The sequence below is a fragment of the Crocodylus siamensis genome, chromosome 2 (genome assembly GCF_052110815.1).
Source record: "Crocodylus siamensis isolate JL-2025a chromosome 2, ASM5211081v1, whole genome shotgun sequence".
NCBI lineage: Eukaryota > Metazoa > Chordata > Crocodylia > Crocodylidae > Crocodylus > Crocodylus siamensis.
In genome coordinates, this window is record NC_143396.1 from 36,759,097 (window position 1) to 36,781,936 (window position 22,840).

At 39.8% G+C, this 22,840-nt stretch overlaps 2 long non-coding RNA genes across 2 annotated transcripts; one reads left to right on the top strand and one right to left on the bottom strand.

The window, feature by feature from the left end:
• Positions 1 to 404: 404 nt before the first annotated feature.
• LOC149870156 (uncharacterized) lies at positions 405 to 19,003 on the bottom strand. Its single transcript, XR_016440427.1, has 3 exons — positions 18,663 to 19,003; positions 16,493 to 16,637; positions 405 to 916 (listed from the first exon to the last, which is right to left on the bottom strand). It is a non-coding gene; the product is annotated as an uncharacterized LOC149870156 (long non-coding RNA).
• Positions 7,424 to 19,016, top strand: LOC149870157 (uncharacterized). Its single transcript, XR_016440426.1, has 5 exons — positions 7,424 to 7,525; positions 8,551 to 8,654; positions 9,027 to 9,108; positions 17,805 to 17,872; positions 18,912 to 19,016. It is a non-coding gene; the product is annotated as an uncharacterized LOC149870157 (long non-coding RNA).
• Positions 19,017 to 22,840: the final 3,824 nt, after the last annotated feature.

The following is a 22,840-nucleotide window of genomic DNA, read 5'->3' on the forward strand; positions in this document are numbered from 1 at the left end:
GGTCCATGCAGCTCCATGCTGGGACAGGAGTTCTCCCCCACAGATCAGCTTGCAAGGTTAAGGCCTTATTTGAAAGCTTTAAAAGTGGCTGGGATTCAGGCTGTGGCTATTTGTAAGACACAGGGGTGCAATTACCCTTGGCAGGTGGTGGGAAGAGGGTTTGTGGTCATCTTTTTTTAATGTTAAGGACTTTAATGCAAGAGAGATGAAAAATAAAATCTATCCCTCCGTTAGAAGGAAATGGAGAGCCTAGCACTGCAAACCCAGTGCATTCCAATAAATCATAATTACACTTACAAATTCATCAACTAAATTTGGACATGCAATTAGCAGCCTAATTATGTTGTGATTGTAATTGAATACTTAAACAGATGACCACGTGCCAGCCCCCATCCCACCCAGTTGTCTTTGTGCTCCAATACAAGTGTTCCTATGTTCTTCAATACATCCTATTGACAATATTAAAGTACTTTATATGCAAGTACTATTGAATAATCATTCAGGCATCCATTTGCCTCCTAAAATACAAGCGGAACTTTGTGAGCAAGTGCTAGTATCACTAGCTTTACTGTACTGCCGGGAAGCCCCAACTCAGCTGGAGCCCGCTGGCACTGTGTGTGCTATACAATTCTTGTCCCCAAATCTATAGGGAAGCTTTCACCATGTCTCCAGTGTGTCTAGGGAAGGATGATCTCATCATAGGCATGCACCAAACCCAAAATTGAAACAACGAAGCCTCTCCCAGAACATCCCTGTGGCTCCCCTCAAACACAGCAGATAGTAATCTCAAGACTAACTAGAGTGGGACACCTACAGAGTGGCTTTATGGCCTCACTTCCATGCTGAGAAGGTGCGTGGGGCTCACCCAGAGGCATTCCTTCTTGATCATGTTTGGGATACAGTGTAGATTATAGCCCTAGAAAACAAGAGAAACAAAGACTAGTATACCCGTTTCACAATTGAGAAATGGAGACATAGAAAGACTAAGGGACAGGTTTTTAAAAGTATTTAAGTAACTAACTCCCATTGAAATCCTGGAAAATAGGCCCCAGTGTATTTAGAGCTCTGGCCTTAAGTGATCTACCTGAGGTTAACAATAAGCTTACTGAAGAGCCATCATCTGGCTCCCTTAACCTTTTCTACACATTAGCCTTTTGTTATTTTGAAGCAGCTTATTTGTATGCCTCTGCCTATAATTTTCTAAATGTATTAATGTCATCACATAGTGTCTCAGTATCAGTATTTTGATTACTGTTAGTATCCATGCATGTTTCAATAAAAATGAATTTAGCTAACAATAAAAATACCTTTTATACAAGATATAGCAATTTTTAGAAATGTATTGATTTAATGTACTTAGTTCAGTGAAAAATCTGTTGGTTTAAGCTATCTGCCATTAGTTTCAATTAAAATGTATTGATCTGAATAAATGTTGGTTAGGTTTAATGTTGCCTGACTGTGGGGAAAAAATATTTGCTTAAGCAAAAATGATATGAATATTTAGGCATGCATTTTAGGGTCGGGGGAATCTATTGGCGTCAGTTAAAATGTTTGAGTATTAACATTTTTTTGTTGGGAAGGAAAATATATTTGGTCAATGAAAAGATGTTGGCTGCAGTAATATTTTGAGTGCTGTGGTAATGCTATGAGTGCTATCTACATACTTTTTCAGCAAAATTGTTTCTTTTGAAACATTTAATATTCTTTGGACAGTAATATTTTGATTTCAAAATATCAGAAAATGAAGTCCTCTGAGGAGCTCAGGGTCCACTGTGAAGATGATTCTTAACCACAATACTAGGATTTCCTGTTCCTTTCCAGAATAAAATTGTTGAGATAATAGGATAGCTGTTTAATTCTGGATAGCAGAACTACACATATGCAATGTATATTGTGTAGCCTATTTTAAAGCAGAGTGTAAATACTATTTGTGCAATTAATCTCATTTCTGATAATCAGAATATACATGTAGAAATAAAAAGTACATAAATGATAAGGTCAACACACTGGTCCCTTATTAGCAGTATCAAAACTGTAAGTATTTGGGACTTTGAATCTGATGCAAAGGACCCTCATCTTCCAGGAAAGGCAAGTCTTTCCCTGCCTGATTTTGAAATGAACTTCTTATCCTTTAGAAATAAACTTCTCATACAGTTGTGTTTTTTCAACTGGAACAAGTTTGTGTCAGATTTACATAGTGTATTTTACTTTTGTATGTATTATATTTAGCTAAAAATGAATCTTGGATAAGGACTATGTTTCTTTTTAGCTTCACATGGGTGTTTAGGGGAAAATGCACTGTCCGATCTTTCCTTTCTCATTGTGTTTTGCATGCATGTATGTATATGTGCATGTGCACACAAACAAAAGGAGAAGGAATGTCTTTTATTCATCTTTTCCCTGTTACCTGTCCCATATTAAAACAGGACATTTAGTCTGTTAGTACTGCATTAGCTGTGATATTGCATCTTTCTGTTTTTTATTGGCAGACACCTGTTAGTGTGACAATTAAAAGCAGCAACACGGCAGTGAAAAGGTTTTCAGATGGCATAGTGCAAGGTGCAGTAGAACGCAACTGCTGTGCACAACTCAACCAGATCAAAATTCAGGACAGCATGTTCCACATGAGGCTCTGGAGCCCAACAGGGAGGACGCATGTGCTAAGGACATTTGGGGGCAAATATTCAGTGTGAGGTATGACAACCTAACTGCATGACCTCCATTAAATTTAAATAGGATTCACAAAGCTAAATCCCTGTACACTGAACCAGAAATGCCCCCTTAAGTATTAGGAACATGGAACAATTAACTAGATACTGAATTCTGAATTTTAAAAAAACAACAAGTCATAACTGAAAGCACAAAGTAGTTCTTAGCATATGCAAATTCATCTTCACATGCATTTAGGATGACTGGCTGAAAAGGGCTGATGGTCCATTCCAGGAGTGATCTGTAAGCTGCTTAGTGAAAATGTATTCAGTAGGCACATCTACATGTGCACAGTTAGTACTGCATGGTCAGTTAGTACTTGCTTTAGTACTTTTGCTTGGTCATTGCTACAGCGACATAGCATCTCATGTAGACACGTCCACTGTTTCTGTAGCTTCTTGCCTGATTTTGCCTTTGAATTGTGTTTTTTAGATTCTAGATGAGGGACAGACATTCAAAAAGCTGGAGTCTGAATTGATTCAATCTTTGCAGGGTAGTCTAACCTGCAAAGATTGAACCAGTTTGCAAGTGAGTAGACATTCCCTTTTCATTTCAGAAATGCAGGCACATGCCTGCAATGGCTCAGGCCAGAAGCCCAAGGGTGCTAGAGCAACCCTCTCTTCCCTTTCACAGGGAAGATGAGCTGAGAGAGGTGTTTAAACCCCAGCCTTGGCCTGTGGTGTTTGGAGGGTGGGGGAAGAGGGAGTGTGACCAGACCCATGTGGATGGGGGATGGAGAATGAGTAGGAGAAGGGGAGAGCTTTGCCCACCCCACAGCTCCCTTACTGCCAGGAGCAATCCAGACAGAGCGCTGCCTGGCCCCTGAGAGGGACTCTTCCCCCTCCTCCGTCTCACCCATGGCCAGGTGGTGGGGATGAATGCTCTGACCCTCTTCCACTTTCTCCTTTGCACCCCCCCACCTGCAATGGCACAGGTCAGAAGGGCGGGCTCTCTCCCCCTGCTCCTCCCCCATGCTTTGGGATGGGGATGGGGGCTCTGTTTGGTGCTGGACGGGGACTCTTCCCCTTCCTATTTCTCTCCTGCCCCTGCCACCACAGGGTAGGAAGGGAGGGCTCTGTGCAGGGCTGTCTGGCCCAGCCTGGCCATGGGGAGCGGCTGTCACTGAGCTGCAGCCCCCACAGGTGGCCCCACCCCCACAGCCCAGCCTGGCCCTGCTGAGGGATTTAAACCAATTTCTGATCACTTAAGCCAGTTTATGTGTAATGACTGTCCCTAGCCCTAATGTCTTATGCCTTGTCCTGAGTTTCTGCCTACTCTGGTTTCCAGTTTGGATTTGTGAGTCCTGAGGCTTGGTATGTTTTTGGGTTTGATTCTGGACCAGGCTTCTAATGGCAATCTTGCTCCCATCATTGAAAACCTGTGCCCTGGATGTGATATACTAGGTGTTCAAACGTTGACATGGAGATGTTTGTTTCTGTAATAGCTAGCTTTCTTCCCAAACTTTCTTTGGAACCAAGAGAAGTAAAATGTTTTATATATAGCACATGGAAACTGAGGGGTTTTTATTTAATTACTGCGAGAGTTGTGGCTTTGTTTTTTGTTTTTTTTCTTAAACAAAACTTCAGAGCGTTCACAAAGTGTGTGATGTTACTAGTTTTTCACCCAAATAGTGAGTAAATTGATTCTAGCAGGGTATCTTGTCCTGTCAGCAAGAGGAGACATTGAAAATGGAGGTGGGAGCTTCTTTGATGTTATTTTATTTATTTACAGTGAATGTACAAAGTCCTGTTGCCCTGGAGATACTACAAATAAAAAAGTAAAGGAAGTAGCAAATTTGTTCACTCTTCTAATGCTCCTTCAGTCATTACTTTACCCAAAAGTTTTCTTTGACTTAGCATTTTCTTAGGGTCATATTACCAGAGTTTCTCTGACTGTGTCTGGGGTTCATTCCTTTTTTTGTTTTGTTTCTTTTGTTTACTTCTGCTGAAATATTCTTGCACATCCAGTTACATACACTGCTCCTGCCTCCCAGTTTGTTCTGCCAGTCTTCTGGGAAACCCCTCAAGTCAAGCCACACAGTTCAGTTTCTGCCTACGTCATGTGTCTCTCCTTTGGGCAGAGCAGTAGCTCTTGCTTCTGATCCTGTAAGGGAATATATTCCTTACATTTATCAGTTTTATGCACCAGCATTCATTCATATAGCCATGGTATCTATGCTCTATTTTGCCTTCAGGACCATGTGAAGCAAGCACAGAAAATCACAAACTGGGAAGTATTGTGCGTCTATCTGTAGCGCAAGGAAAGATGAATGTGTGTGTCAGATACCAAAAACAACAGTCATTCCAATCCAAAAGGGAAAACAACATCAGCTTGAAAATGTGAACCTGAGTCCAAATGTACTCATACACAGAACACATAAGGAAGTACACAGGTGGTAGCTGGAAAATCACCCATAGCAGTTAAGGGGCAACATCACAATAAATGTTTTGTTATTCACTAGCTACATTTTTTGACTTCATGCCAATGTGCTTGGTAGATCACAGAAACTCTATAGATGATTGGTCCATGTCCCAAACTTTTAAAAATCTCATTAATACTCTAGGGTGGGATTTTCAGAAGTTCTCAACATTAATGTAACTCTATGTGCTGCAGTTCACTGGGGTTCTTTCTCTTGATTTTAGTAAATGTATATCAGGCCTCTATTACTGTCTGCGTGGGATAAAACTGCATGGAAGAGAAGAGAATCTATTCTCTTTTTAGCTTGGTTATAATTTTATATTGACTTTCATTTATCTATTACTTTTTCTTACATATTTCCAGCCTTGTAAAATTAGTGAGCTTGGTACAAAATCTGTGACAGCTTTTCAGAATGCTGGTAATGAAGAAGCTTAAGAGATTTTATTTACTCCTCCAAACTAGCAGTTCACCAAGGGCAAGTAGAACTTTGCAAAAGTGTAAAAGTACCTAAGAAGGAGATATTCTGCACAGTTGCAATGGAGTATAGTCACCTACCTCCATGGGAACAGAGGTGGTAAGTCATGTTAGTCTGAGGCCAGACACAGGGTAGGGCAGAGTGGGACCTTAGAGTGTGTTAGAGTCTCTCGCAGGTGCCACTCTGCCCTACCCTCTGCCATGCCTCACTGAGAATCCTTCATTGGATAATTAGGTTCAGAAATGGCCTTGGAACTCTCCAAAGGAATCTGTATGTTGCTATGCCCTTCAGACAATGTACTTGGCCTAAGGGACACAACGGACCATAAGGAAAACACAAAACAGCAATAAACTAGTATGCAGCTAAAAGCCTGCTTAAACAAAGCCAACTTTCCATAATCTGAAAGTCATAAAGCAAGTCCTGTAAAAGATAAGGGTTTGGAGCAGAGGAAAGCCCTACCAATGACCACCCAATCAGATGTCAGCCATCAATACCCAAGGCCTCCCTTTCAGACCCCAGCTGGCGTGGCAGGATGGGCGTACCAAAGAATGGGATAGTAATCAAATTACAAGATCTTAGTCCCACCCCCAATCATATAAAATGCAAATCAGGTGGTATAAAACCCTGATCAGGTCCAAGTAGGAAGGAGTTAAATGAAGAAGTGAAAGTGGCCAAGAAAGAAGTTGAAATCAGCAAAGGTCAAAGAAAATATAACAAACAACAAAATGTACATATCAGGCCCAAGTGCTATAGAATCTACACAGAGTCTCCTGACTGATAATTTGTGACAAAATATGTGCTAAAATGAACTAAAGGAAAAATCTTATACTAAGGGGTGATACTGTCGTTTCTTAAAACATTCTCGTTCTCGCTCTCTCATACATATAAATAAAATATTATGGTGGCATTGGTGTCTGAGAGGTGGAGAGAAAATTTTGATTCGAGATAGAATGATAGGAACCAAACATGAGAACAGACAGTCATTTTTTATATATCTATATCTATATCTATATCTATATATATATTAGACACGCACATAGATATATATATGTGGGGGGTGTATGTACGTCTCTCTCTATACAGATATATATATGAATGATAGTCTGTCCACCTCTTCCTCCACCTCTCAGACACCAATACACACACACACACACACGTATACAGTGTGTATGTGTATATAAATAAAGAATGATTGTCTGTTCTCATGATTGGTTCCTGTCATTGATCTCAAATCAAAATTCTCTCTGCACCTCTCAGACACCAATGCCACCACAATATTTTTACAGTAGTCATAAGACAAAACAAAAAAATAAGTATGGAAGAAAATGTGTATCCTCTGATACTACTCCAAGTTTTTCCAAGTGTTCTGTTCTGTCCAGCCAGCTATAGTAATGTAAATTGTTATAATCTTTGATCCAAGGTGAGGACAATGAAGTTATCCAAGGTGAAACTATCTTGGGGCCATTTTCTCTCTCTCTGTAATATATATGTAATTGGGAAATCAGGCTTTCCTCTATTTGCATGTTTTTGCATTTTGTGGTTCCTGAGGCTCCTCATTCTAAGAGAATTTCTCCAAGGTAAAGAGACTGGAAAGTGGGCAAACATCATGGAAAAGTTATTTAAAGAGAGGCTGTACTCAGTTAGATAAGTGACTGTTTTAATAAATGTTTGACTTTTCTCCTTTACTTTCTGGAGAGTGATTCGGGCTTAAGAAATAAAATGACTAAATTAAGGAGCTTAATAATTTCTGTATTTAAGATGACTCAGTAGCTTGTGGGAGTACTTAAGGTTTATGCTAGCAATTCCCTTGCATCCTGGGATCAGGAGAGGAAGCTGATAAGATAAGTTGAGGAGCAAGAGAGGCATTTCTCATTCCAGCAGCTCTGCCTTCAGAGAACATTTGTATCTGGCATGAGGATGCATGTAAGTCTGTTTCAGATGCACAAACTAGCAAAGGGAGACAGCCACTGTATGCTGGCTTCAGTTAGCCCTGAACACACCCTGGAGCATAGAATCCATATCCTGTTGCTCTTGTGCACTTTTTCAGATTCCCAACAATGCTGAAGTGTTGCCAGGAAAAAAGGAAAGCATCCCACAAAGCAATCTCAGTGTCAAATCTAAAAGCATGTCTAGAAATCTGAAAAATTGTGCAGTGGTCAGAGATATTAAGGAGAATTTTTTTTCCAGCTGATGTGCAAGCAGAACCAAAAGAAAAGGAAACTGTTGAGATGTAATTAAGGGAAAAGTCAGACTCTGTTGTCGAGAATGGTAATTATTACAGGCAATCTAAAAGCTTGGGAACTAAAGAGTTGCTAAAGGCAAGTACCGTTCTCTTCTGAAATGCTATGGGATATTACTGCTTTGGATTCTCCCAAATAGAATCAAATCTGGAGTCATGGTCAGAGGATAAGGGCATGTGTTTTCTTCAATGTGGACTGAAGAATCCATTGAACAGATTTCATGAAGTCATTTTCGCCTGCTGCACAGGAAGCAACTGATTCATCTGGGGCATTATTATTTCTATAGATCTAGGGAAGATATTACCTAACAATCAGCTGAGAGGACATGTAACTTATGCTCTTGAACTTGTATAAAAGAACAAGAAATTAAAGGCCTTTATGCTAGGTGCATCTACACATGCACCTGACAGTGCAGTTGTTACTGCACAGTTATTTAATACTTGCTTTAGTACTTGCGCAGTCCTGATGCTACACAGGTTGTTTCTGACCCTACTGTGCAGTAGCAACAAACTACTGCGCAGTACCAGTGGCATCACTGTACAGTTCGTGCCTATTGACACTACGTTGCCATAGCTCGTCGCTATGGCAATGTAGCGCCTCTTGTAGGCTTGCCCACTGTCAACTAGCAAAGCTTAGAAACTGAACCACTTAGAGTAATTGTACTTTCTCAGGCTGAAATCTTAACTGCCCTTTTAAAATTTTCTACAGGAATTTTCAGATGTATAAGGCAACAGATGTATAAGCCAGAGTACACTGCATCTTTGAAAGACATTTTCACCCATGAATCCACTATACAGCTCTAAGAGAAGAAGGTAAGTACAGAATAGCAGTTGATATTCTGTAGCTGTCTGAACTTTAGCACGTTAGCTGAAGGACTAGAAAGTGAAATTTGTACAAAATTGACAGAATACCGTAATAGCTTCCTATGAATATTCCTTTCAATTTGTAATCAAAATTTTCTTGTGTTTACATTCCTTCCATTTTCCCATTGGACAGTTATGTGGGCTAAATAATTTAATGTCAGCAATGTTTGCTGGACAGAAAATAATTTCAGTAAAATAAAATCCCAAGGCATGAGTGGAAGTTTTAAATATTTTCACTTTTCAAAAATAAATGAAAGTTTCAAAAGATTAATGGAAAGTGAGTTTTTTAAACCTAAATATTACCAATGATATGTTTCCCAGGGCCAAGAGCAACCAGTGAGGAAAAAGATGTCCCATTGAAGCAATTCACAATCAGCCTCTAGACCGCTGATAGAGTCTACCGGTAAATATCAAGCTGCAAGTACATAAAAGTTTGCCATAATGAAAAGAAAAAAATTAGGAAAAATAACATTATTGGTCTAGATTATAAATCCCAGGGCAAAGATGTCCTCAGTATCAGTTTGAGGCATTTTAGTGATACTTTGATACAAAATGATAATGGGTAGAAACTGAAGGGAGGGGACAAGGCAACTCAACAATGAGGTTATAAAAGATTTTGAACTTTCCTGAATATCCAAATGTTTTCTTAAGTGGTTGAGGGAAGGCGTCTTATTAAAAAAAAAGAAAACAAAAAGTATATACAAACAAAACATGTGTTTTGTTTATTAAAAACAAACAAACTATATTTTCTTGTGTACAATATATCCTCAAAGAAAATACATTGTTTTTCCCCCGTACTTTGTATGGGGGAAAATTTTCAGAGTTTTGGCCAACTGTGAGACTTGTAAGTCCTCCTAGAAACATAGGGTATCTTTACACATGTTCCAGGGTTGGGGCCTGTGGGGAGGGAAGTGTTTTAATTAGAGAGGTTCTTGGACAAAGCCCCTGCCACCATTTTGAGATAGGGGGATGCTGAACACATGTGATGCTGAGGTTCTAATTAGAACACTCCAGGTACAAGTTATGGCCGTAAGAGACTTAACACAGGACTCTGCCATCTTGGCAGCCATCAAGCCACCAATGCCAACATTTGCATGGCATATACAATGTCTCCAGATTTGCTTCTCTTCCCATGACAAAAACACCTTCCTGGCTTAAAGCATATACCCTAACTGAGGAGGCAGGGGGCTGATTTTGAGGGTAAAATGTGCAATGTATGTGAGAAAATGTGGGTCTTGTCTTGATCAAGTTTGAAGATAAGGTTTTGTCAGAAAGAGAATTAATTACTAGGGAAATAGGGGGAAATAGGACGAAGGGTAAAAGAGAAGAGAAGAAGAATGGTGAGCCAGAGAATTCTGGGAACTGGAAAGAAGCCATCAAGGCTAGGTTCAGACATTGCACATAAACCAATTTGAGTGATCAGGAACTGGTTTAAACCTGTAATGGAACAGATGTTCAGTGCACATAAACCAATTTAAAAATGGCTGAAACCATTTTGAGATAAGTCTAATACTATATTCAACCAAGTTTAACTAATTTGAGTCAAACCGGTTTATGAAATGTCCATGCGTAGCTGGTGAACTTAGACTTGTGGGGTGGTGAAGCATCCAATGGAAACAGGGCAGGAGAAGGAGAGTTTGCAGCCAGGCTGGTGTGGGAGGGGGGTTTGCAGCCAGTCATGCACTCTGGCTAGTAGTAGGGAGGCTGCAAACCCCCCACTCCTGGCCCAACTGTAAACACACACCCTTCCCCCACTCCCGTGGGATGCTTCACCACCCCACCAGTCTGAGTTCAACAGCCGTGCCTGGCAATGTCAGTCCCAGACCCCTTCCTGGTTTAAGTTAAATCAGAGTCTTCTAGCATCCCAGCATGCCCTCTAGGCTGGATAGGGTGGTGCTCTCTGCTCCAGAGACCTGGGTTGGACCTTCCCCTTTGCTTCCTGGCTGCAGCTCTGGCAAAGACTAGACATACAGCAGGGTCTGCCTGGCTTCCTCCTGCTACCTCCCTCCTCCTCACCACTCCCTGCTGAAGCAGGTATTCCTCCCTCCCTTCTGCCTTATACAGACACCTCTCAGCATTAGAAAGCATACCACATGCTGGCTACAGTCCATACTGTGGTTGATACGACAAAGGCAGACAGGACAATGTCGGCTTAGGGCTTTTTGGAGCTCATCAACAGGCAGCTGGTAGTGTCCCTCTATTCCTTCCATGGGAAAAGTTGTTTAAGAAGAGCTTGAACTAATGAGACATACTTTTGTTAATGGGCAAATAAACACCAATTTAGGGGTGATAAACACTGTGCTATCAACTCCCTTCTGGGCTGCTGGGGGAGAGGGAAACCCATCCCTAGTTAGAGCATCCTGCCAGGGCCTGGCCACCTCCCCCCCATAGCTCAGCACAGTGGAAGGGAAGGGAGGGCTGTTCTAGCACCCCCTAGTTTCTAGCCTGAGCCGCTGCAGGCATGTGCCTGCATTTCTGGAATGAAAAGGGAATATTTATCTACCTCCAAATTGGTTCAAGCTTTGCAGGTTAGACTAACCTGCAAATATTGAATCATTTCAGCCTCAGGCTTTTTGAATGTCTGTCCATAGCCCAGGAAGAGAACAATAGAACAAATATCCCATTAACAAACTGTCCAAATCCATCCAATGTAGGCAGTTTTCCACTGAGGTTAGTAGGCTACAACCATCCCTGAAGTTGTTTAGTTCTTTTTTTCTCTCCACTTCTTAGCATTTTGGGGCCTTTCTCTGGGAGATACTTCCCTTCCTTTAGCAACCCACATGACTGGAGGCCCAAATAAGGAGCCAAGGGCGCCTGGTGTTGCTCCCCCCAGTGGCCAGTCATCGACCTGGGGGGGCTTCTCCCCACAGCCGATCCCACTGACCCACAAGTGCCAGTGGCGTGCCGCTGGCACTTCCAGGCATGCCACTGGCACTCCCAGGAGAGTGCTGGCACTTCCGAGAGAGCCCCCACACTCCAACTGGTGTTCTCAGGAGGGTGCCAGCACTCTCACCTGCCCCCTCCCACCCAGGAACACTGGCTAATAGGGGGTGCACCAGCTCTCTTAGCAGGTGCACATGCACCCCTGTGCGCCGCAACACTTCACAACTCTGAAGAGCTACTATAATTTAGTTCTAGGTGTGGAGAGGATGGAATAGGCCCCAACAGAATTGCTTTCCCCATGTGTTGCTAGCCTAGCTTCTGCTGCTTGTGTCAGCGAATAACTTTGAACAACAAATACATTCAGGAAAATCAGAGTCTGTCCATGGACAATTTGCAAATACAAGAAGAGGTAATTTCAATGAATAAATGACTTGTTATGAATTATTTGCACTACCTGCTCTGTTTGTAGCTTAGCAACCTTGCATGGTTGGTTGAGCCAAGGCACACCCCCTTATACACAAGCCAAATCACTTCTGACCTTATTCTTGTGACCCTGTAGTATTGACTTATACAAATATCTTGGTGTAACTTCAAGAGCAGTTCAGTAAGTAGTTCACAACTGCTGACCATCTGGCTGTTAGATCAGACAAAGATCTGTTAATGTTGCAGCTAAAATGTTGCCAAGCTGCAGCAGAGGCTATACTAGAGAAGCATGTATATATACTTTTTTAAATGCTACTCTCTAAATTATGATAGTTGTTTGATGCATTTATTTATTCATGTAATAACACACTATTATTATTATTAGTGTTACCATAGCTTCCAGAGGCATCAAGGTCCATTTTCCTAGCTGGTACAAATAAAAGAAAACATTCTACTTTCTGCCAGATCTGATGAAGAATGCATTGCATTTGAAAGCTTGTCTAAATCTATCCCAATGATGCAGTTGGTTCAGTAAAAGATATATCACCAACAAGTCCTTGCAGCTTTCTCCTCTCTCCCAAGAACCTTGGATCTAAGACCAGCAATAGTTAAAAGCTAGGGAAAAGGATACAATCTATATATATATATATAAAATTGTTGTGTAAAAAATAGATATAAATATCTGAACATACACTTATGTCTGTGCTTATGCACAAGATTGTCCCTCAGCTTATCCCTTCTTGTAAATATCTCAGGAAAAATTATCTTAAGCATGATTTTTGAGGCAATGATAGCATTTCATGCTTAGGGCAACATGGACAAAGATACAAAAAAGGGCTATGGGTAAAATAGACAAGAACTAAGAGTTGAGACTGCCCATAGTAGTTTTACAATATTTAACTATTTTGGAAACAATAAAAGATAATAATTGAACATGCATTCATGGTTATTACATATTTATTTAGTATGAGTACCATTACTCTGAGTCATCATTCAGAGGCTGGTTCTCATCTGAAGTAACTCCTGAAAGAGAAGACACCCAAAAATCAAAATCTGTGGCATTCTGTTCTAACGTTGGAATTCCTAAATCAAAACTAAGCCCTCTCTTGCACCACAGAATTTATGTTACAAAGCAATTTCTCATCCCTTATACTGGACAGTTAATTATTAATTCAGAACTGCTTATATTTTCTATATAATCCTCAGACGATAAGTCTATGAAGTATTTATCTAAACTGAACCAGCCCCTAAACCTTTTTACATTTGCCCATCACTGGCTAGATTGCTATTTTGAAAAATGACTTCAAGGCTATTTAATTAATTGTTTGTTCTTTCAGTTTTTCAACCCAAGTTGTTGCCCACAAATCAATGAGTTCTGGAGCCTCCTACAGATTAGTATACATGTATTTGAAAGCCCTTTTTCTTTGGAAGAGTAAGGGGGAGGGGAGAATCCCATAAGAATAATCCTGGGATTGGCTCATAAACATGCTCTTCTCAGCAAAGAGACTTTAGATTTTGTGTGTGCCAAGGTGATTAATAACATATGACAACTGACATATACGTAAGGGGTCACCATCAAACTATTTAGGTACAAAAAATGACCCATTTAAAAATTTCAAAATGTAATGTAAAATTCTTCCTATGTTCTCCAGATTATTGGAAAATAATCTAGAGCAAATTGTTTATAGGGCCCATGTATAGAAAACCTGATAGTCATGTAACAAATAGGATTCTTAGGGCCCTTGAGAAGTACTTAAAGTCTACAGAGCTCAGCAGGTAACAAGGCACATCCAGAAGTCCTGCTGGTGACTTTACATTAGTGAAACAACTCAGAGTAGAGCAGGATGCAGGACTTCTCCCCAGCCGACATTAGCATTCTTGGAGTGGGGCCTGTCTTCCTTCCCCAGCACTTCTAAACCTCATTAGACTGAAACACTAACATAATATGATTCAAAGGTACACCTAATGAAAAGGAACTGTTTCTGTCTCTCAGTGATAATCTTACATACCTTTCTTGAAATCTAATGAGGTGAAGTCAATACAAGTTGAAGGCATTCACAACCTCTCCCAGAAACAAACTGAAAAAACCAGGTCCCCCAACTCCCTTTTGGCTTCCAAAATAGCCAGGCTCAGTGCTTTGCTGCTATTCTTAAGGTATGATCCTAATTGTTGCTGGCCATTTGCAATTTCCACATTAGCAGTCAGTGAGAACTGAAAGTTTTTAGTACCTCGCAGGATTGGACTCTTAGTACCTCCTAGGATTGGCATCTTTGAATGTGCTCCATTCACAATTGGGGGAGGGAGGGTGCTCCTTTAATATGGGCAACTCTCAGCAGCTGTTTTAATTAAAGCACCCACAGTGTCTTGTGTATTCAGTGTCCTATACTAGAAAATGGTAGCAGGGGCTCTTTAACAAGCTTTAATTAAAACATCCCCACTGATTTTTTTTGAAGTGTGCAGATGCTGAATACACGAGGCCAAGGCTGCTGCAACATTCTGGTTAGCATGCTCCAGCAGACTCAATTAATCGCATCTGCTCCAATGCGTTCTAATTAGCACGTATCAGAGCGGGGGTTGGGTAAGTGTGTAGGTGCCCTAATACCCAGCAAGGCACTTACACTCTTAAACAAGTGGGTAGGGCAGTGGCCCCTTTCATTCAGTGCCATAATGTATGTGCTTAAAAAGTTATGTATGTTCTTTTTTCAGGCCTGGAGCCTTAGTTAAGATGCCTTTAAACTATGAAACACCAAATGAAATGTGAGAGAAATTGAATCAGAAAAAAATATTGAAAATATTATTCAGAGGCCAGAACTCACTCCTTCTTTTATCTTTTGTTTATTGAAAAAAAAACATTTTAAAGGGAAGGGAGCCAACTTTAACAACAAAATCTAAGTTAAAACCAATAACCACAGTGGAGGATAAAGTGCAAGCCACCCTAACTGTTTAAATAGAAACTTAAGATTCTAACATTAGCCTCTCCTTTTTTAAAAAAATCTTGACTGAAGCATTCAAAAAACACATCAAAGCCATTTAGAAGACTGCATAAGAATGTCAGGCAGCTGACATGAATATAAAACTTCTGGGCAGAGAACACAGTGGTAGATACTGAGTTTAAGCAATATCTCCCTCTACGTATACTGATATATAATAGAGCATGGCAGAGATGGTCAGCTGCCAAAATGTAGCCTGATACAATCTCCCCAAAAGCAAACCAATACAGTGATACCTAGTACAGAGAGGGCTGATCTTTTTGGCAGGCATGCCACAAATTAAGCCCTGCACCTTTCCCAAAAGCCACTCCAATCTCCTTCCTCTGTCTGATTTGCAGCTCTGCTTTCTGTCCTGTCCTCTTTGCCCAAACTGCTTCTTTGCTTTCTATTCCCCACCCTGTCTGCCACTGCACTGCATACCCCTTTCCTGATCTGCCCTGTGCCAAACAAAGAGGCTTCCTATGCCACTTTGGCACATGCGCTGCAGGTTGCCAACCCCAGACCTAGTGCATTACAAGTAATGTAGGCAGAACCCCAGCAGGTTATGGGCCAAATCTTGGGAACTGAAGCAAAAAGATTTAGCTCCACATGAAAAGGCAATACTAGACTTATGTCTACCACCCAAAAAGCAGAAGTGACTGTATGGCTGGGCTGATGCTATAAGGTGTACTGCAATAAGGTGTACTGATCCTAGTCCTATGAGCACATAGTGTTTTAGACCATTAGATACGTGGTGGACACAGATCTGCCTTTCCTCCTCCCCTGCCTATGCTCACTTTCTTCTGTGGAGATGGGTCTAATTAGAGGAGCTGAGGATCTGGCCCAAAGCTTTAAGCCAGTTTGGGACTTGGCTATACGTGTCTATACAGGGTTCCCCATGATTTGGTCCTGAATTAGCAAAATGCAACGGGTTAGCATTATCTGTATGTGCTAAATAATAAAATTCATACTTGAATGCCAAGTACTTGACATGGCATACTTTTTCATAGTATATCACTAATGTGTTTTCTGACTGGTTATTACTTATTTCTAAAATCTTCATTACAGAAGCAGTTAAAAATAACCTTCTCCTTTTAAAATGTTGATTTGTTTTTCTTGCAGAGAATGTGCTGTGAAATGTTGAGGTAAGCACTAGTTACAGGGCTACCACAACATGACAGCACGAGCAATTTACTGCTTATGCATATATTCCTAAACATTATTTTTATTCCTTTTCTCTTTGTGAATGGGCACCACTTCCTTACAGAAGTTGGAATACCTCTTCCCCACCTCCCCCTCAGCTCTAACTCTTTCTGCATCTGTCTAACAGCAGGAGCCTGGTTGAGGGCATGCACAGTAAAGGTAGTCATAACAGATCTGTGGATTAGTAAATACAATTGCCCTAAAAACATGCTGTTTAGACACATCAGCTCAAGCTGAAAATTCTACATTTTCTGCATGTTAAAATTGTGTTAAGCTGTTTAATTGTTTTGTGATTACCAAAGCACTTACCTTGTAAGGATATTAATTACCCTGGCATAAAAACACTTCAGGATTTTCTGGGGAAGAGAGAGCCATTCTGATTTTTTTTTCATTGTATTTTTTGTATTTAGTTATTCGAGTTTCTTTTACTTATTCCAGTTAAAATATATCTTGCCTGGGAAAGAAAAAAAAATAGGTCTAAATGCAAATTAACGTTACTGTTTAAATATCACAGACCATTTTCTCTGAGCCCAGTTACAATAACTAGTAATTATAAAAATTGCTTGCCTTGGGCTTCTGGCTAAGCCAATGCTAAACTTGTCCTTTTATTAGATCTGTCAGACTGAGTTAATTATCTTTATGATAATAGATGTGCCTTACCTCAAACAAAACAAATACCCTTATAATTAGCTTTTTAGTTAGAATTTTAATTTATTTATCAAGACTGTTTGTTTTGATTCTTTTTTCATTTTACAAAAAAGTTCAATTTTTAGCAGGTTACCAGTCAGCTGAGTACTTTTTTAAAGAGAGAACAGATTCATTAAGTTGAGTGAAAGGTTCTGCGGTTAACAGTGGATCTCTTCTAGCCAGTGTGAAATCAATTCACATTTGTGTGCGAGTGTCAGAGAGAGAAAGAAAGAGGGAAGGGAGAAAAGCAGACATTTTATTTTACCCCAGAAAATTCTCTTTGAGCTGTCTTTTAAAACAGTGTATTAACAGACCCTAAAAAAGAAGTGGCCTAGCAAGCCACTTTTGGGATGTTTTTGGGATGTCTTCCTTGCTTTGAAGTCAGAGACAAATTCTTCTGAAACTACTGAAGATCTGTTAAGGCAGAGCCATAATTTCTCTCCACCTCTGTCACCTCAAAATCTCTTCTAGTTTCTCACTTTTTGTAGCTTCCTCCTGTTACTCCTATAGATCCAGTCCTGCACACCTCCACATGGATAGAGATCCATGCTTATTTCAGGTCACTAAACAAGCCCCTTTCTACCTTTACAGAGGAAAATGTTTCTTATGCATTGGGATCCTCAAACATCTACTAGGGAGAATAACAGTATATGCCCCAAAGTTAAATTAAGAAGGAAGTATAATGTACTAGTTAAAACACATTAATGGAGAAACAAGAACTCTGTATTTTCTTTCAGTTCTGCCATACAGTTTGACCCAATCAGACCCTGGTGACCATAGGTAGTTCAACTTATACTAATGACGTCTCTATATCTCTCTGTTTCCCCATTAGGGGAATACCTGCCTATTTTCATAGGTTCAATTCATTAGTGGTTCTATCACCACTTGAGATCCAGGCATAGCCGTTACTAATATTATATCATCCTTTATGTAGCAAAGCAACTTGCGCAACATGCAACAAATGTAGAGGAAATGCGAAGCAGAAATGAGGCGACACTTATGGTAAGAGGAGGCATTTCTAATATTTACAAGTTTTTCACTTTAAAAAGTTTTAATTTCAAAAGAAAAAGGCTTTTCAACAAAATGAAGGCAAAATCAGCAGTGGAAAAAAAAATGCATATGCCACCGGCATCATGTGCGTATGGGCAGGGGGAGGGAGACAACCTGACTAATGCAATAAACATTTATCTTCCTACTGTATATACATAATATTAAGAATATTACTGAGTACCACAGAAGTACAAGAATTAATATACAGCAATTGATATAGGTAATAAAAATAATAGGAGTGCCTCATCTCAGATCAGTTTATAGTTGTCGCACTTTCACATAAAATTAAAAACACCTTCATTTATTCTGCATGACTCAAAGCTTTGGCTGTGATTTATTTATCTATAGATTATAATAAAGATGAATATGACAATCTGTGTTTTTCTGATAATTAAGTACAATGTATTTAACATCAGTTTTATCTGGACAACAGCTAAGGAATGGATGATAGCTCTGAACTTAGGGTAGAGAAGAACAAAGAGATATGGGAATACCGCAAGTGTGAGAGCAGAATAGGTTAAATATAGTGTCAAAGCAATAATTCTTAGGAAAAGAGGTTTAAAAGTCCTCTGAACAGCAATATAGAACTTTCTCTTTGGACTATTAGATCTTAGCTCCAGATTCTATTCCACCTACTCAGCGTGTAAATGGACTTGGGCACCTAAGTGTAATTCTATACCACTCTGCTCAAGTAGCTGAAAATCAATTAATACATATACTTTTGTAACAACCATTAACTTACCTTTCCTTAAAACTGAGTCATAAAAAGCAGCGAGGAGGATGACCCATCCACCTTTTGTATTAGCAGTCTTTCGGGGGATCGAGCAAGGTGGAGTAGAATCGCACTTCAGTGATTAAGGTTAAGGTTGCAAAGTCAAGCACACAAAAGTTAAGAAATGTCAGCTTCATGTTGTTTCTTCAACCTAAAATTCAATCTCCTTGTGCATATGCATTATGGCACCGTCTTTGATTATGTGACTTTTTTTCACAGGACCTCTGTTTCCTTCACCTCAGAGGGTGGATGCACAGCATGCATTGCTTCTGGCTCTGCATAAAATTTAAGAGTATGAAAAATGTTGTTATACAAGCTAAACACTATTTCTGAAACATCTCAGTAAAAAGAAAACTGTGTATATAAATTCTTTGCATCTGTATGTACTGTACATTATTGTGAAAGTTGTTCTTCTTGTAAGATTAATAGTGTCAATTAGGCTGTCAGGGATGAGCGAGCCTGTCATGTGAGCTTTGACAGAACGCTTGGGCTGATTAGGTTCATGCAGATATCATGGTTTAATATTTACATTTGAGTAACTAACATTTTATAAATGCTCTTTGCATTTTTTATGCTTATAGAACTGTATCCATAAATATAATTTATGCCTTACAAATAACAGCATCACATACTGTATATCACTTAAATATGCTAGTTTACATAGGTTCCAGCCATAATTATCAAATCAAGATTAAAATGCCGTTCCACATTACTACATGAATTCCCATTTCTAGACAGAAAAGACACAAGCCAGACTTTGCCTAAAGTACAAATTAAAATTAGGACTGTAAAAGGCTAGGCCATGCTTCTCTTTCTTGTTTGTACATAAGTAATATGAATGTATTATTAAAATAATAGTTAATAATGGTTCCCTTGAAAGAGGTGGCGGAGATAGCAGAGTCCTGCTTAGAGTACCCATGTGCCTGTATGGTGCTGCTGCAATTCCACCTAATGGCAGGAAGATGAAGAACCATCAACTGCCTGGCCAGACATCAGCTCCTCCTGCTGCTCTATGCAATTTTCTTTTTGGTGAATACTCATGTCAGTATAGTGCTCCACCAGACAGAGCCTTTTCTACAGGTAAGCAGTTAGGGCAATCACTTGGGATGCAGGCCAAGTAGGGCCCCACCAGGCATCGGTAGTGCCAGTCAATCCCTCTAAAGAGGTGAAGAGAGATAAGCTCATGCTTATGTCTGTCTGGGTCTCTAGTGAGATTGAGGTCACCTTTGCCCCAAGCTCGAGAGAGGGAGAGCAGGGTAGATAGAAAGGAAATATGCATCTTCCCTTATTTTTGCCTCCAGTGATATGTAGTAAAAGATATATGACAATGCACATTTCTGATGCAGTTTAGTCACATGGCTCATGCATGGCCTTTTACCATTCTTGAACATCAGCAGGACCTGTTTCTCCTACTCATAAAAGAGATCTTAAATTTTTAAAATTATAATACAATGTGTCAAAAGGCATATTTTCTTCAGAATGTCACATATCCCTCTCAGCAGGGCTTTTGCTTTTCAATGATCTCTGTTATATATGCCATCTGCTTTCAGTTGTGTCCTCACCAAATCTCCTCCTAGATGCTGTTTCAGTGTTGTATATCTTAGACATAACAAGGTCAGAATACCAGTCAAGATATTATTCCGCCAAAGAGATACACTTTTTTTTGTTTTTACTCAGGCAAACCTACTTTTAACGTTGAATAAGGACTTCAAGATATGCCCATAATGTTAGTTAATGAAATTATCTATTATGAAATAGCTAATATTATATAATGAAAAAATGTGGATGAAATAAGACACCCTCATAAATAAGTATGTACAGTGCTTTACACCATGAAGTAGGGCATGTTTTAAAATGAGTACGTCTTCAAGGACAAGGAAAGATCAGCTGGTGGATAAGGCACAGCACTGGAATTCTGTTCTGTAGTCTGAATTCTGTTCCTGCATAACCTGGACTAAGGTGGACTGAGATTTTCAAAGGATTCTGAGGGAATTAGATTCCCAGCTCCCTGGAAGTTGTCCATCAATTCTCTTGGACCCCCTTCGAAAATACTGGTCAAATACTGTTTCTACCTCATTTTCCTCATCTCACTGGTGTTGTGATCAAAGAACTAGATTAGTGCATCTAGCTGACCTGCATTCAGAACAGAACTAGAAGAGGGAAGAAGAGCTGCCCCTCAACTTTATGCTCCCTCTTCTTTTTGGCCTGCTAGAGATATTTTGTCCCAAGAAATATGACAGTGCCACTTTGAATTAAACCTCCAGCACTCATGTTCTCTCACCATTCTAGATATCCCTATGTCAGGGGGGTCTAGGGCACCTTTGATGACTTTATACTATATCAAACCCCGCCTGTGTCAGGAGATACTAGATAAATGGTGTGGGGATTAATGCTAGGAGAAAGAAGGTAAGAAAGGTTGCTAAGAGAAGTAAGTTTTAGAAAGGAAACTGAAGGAGCAGGAGGGGAGATGAATAAAACACAACAAAGGAATAAGTGAATAAAGGAGACAGCAATAGTGAAAGTAGTAACAAGATGGCAAGGAAAAAGAGGATATATAGAGAGAAAATGAGAAAGGAAATGTAAATTGAAGCAAGAATGTGCAGAATATCAGAGATAAGGATGCTTAAATCTCATTATTATTTATTTGCATTACTGTAGTAACTAGAGCACAGATTTAGAGCGTAAGGCTATATGAGAGAATTCCAGCTAAGGCAGGCCAGTGGAAAACAGAATGGGAGTATTGCCTTCTGAGTCCCCTATACAGTGAGAGTGTCAATATGTGTCCCCAGATGCACAGTTGTTGACTTGACACACTTCAGATCAAAACGCTTGGGATCTCAATATCATGCTGTTATGCAGGAGGGCGTGCACAAAAAGATACACAAACAAACTGCACATACGACAGACACTATGGGTCCACAGACCTACACATATACACACACACAAACATGCACTTCAGTGGCTGTGTGTATTAATACTAGGAGGCAAATGGGAGTAATTCTTAATATTTGTTAATTCTTAATAAAGTGCTTAAAAAGTAAAATGTATCTGTATAACAACCTAAAATATAAACTCAGCTGCATGCTGTTGAGATGCTATATTGCATCAGCAGCGGGTCTTGGAAAGGACAGGACCGAGCATGTCCTGCTCACTTTAGTTTGCTCCTTTGCTGTGCTCCAGAGCTGGAAGTTTGCCTATGATACTGTTCTGGGTTTGTCCCTACCACCTGCTCTCAAACCCTTTGTGTCTGGTGCAGTGGGTTTTAGGGATGAGTCTGGATGAACCTCATTAACAAACACATAGCTTCAGCTGATACCAATGTGTAGGGAGTTCTCAGTCCCAAGACAGGGTATGCCACTAAGGGGTAGTTGCTACTGTCTGTAATGGTACTCACAGTACTCTCATTATCATTTAGGCTCATAATATGTGTGTGTATCAAGAGGAAAATAATCTCTTGATTATAGGGTTACATTTTAAAACTGGATTTGCAAATCCTAGTATTAGAGTAAATCTAGAAGTCATTACTATTTTTCCCCAGTCATCACTCAATCAGAAAGGGCAGATTTTGCTGTTCAGAATTCGTTTCATGATTAGTGTGACTTGCATGTCTATTTTTCCTTTTATGTAAATGTATCCCTTTAATATAAAGTTTTATTTGCATTACAATTTACACTGTTTGGTGCTAACTGACTGCTTAGGGGTTTTTTAGGTTTATTTTGTTTTGCTCTTTTGTTTGCTCTCTCTGTTTTGGAGACATAAATATGCTATCTTACTATGCAATGTTTCCCTTTGGCTTGGTAATAACTGTAATCCAGTGACTTCCCTTTTTTTTCTCCTGGAAAACTTCCTTGGGCTGTAAAGATGGGATGAACTAATTTGGGAACTATACATAATTCTGTGCCTTGTATTTTAGGCATTTTATTTTAGATTTTTTTTTAATGTCTTTATGCATCCTCCCTTTTGTTAATTTTTCATTTACATGAATACCTTCCTAATAGGGGTGTGCAAAATGGGCCATATTCAATTCAGATTTGGCCCAAATCAGGGACAATGGTTTGATTCATTGATTTAGATCACTACCCCAGATTTGATTCGGCTGAATCCGAATCTGAAAATTTGATGCTCATTCAGAGAATCAGTGAATTGGC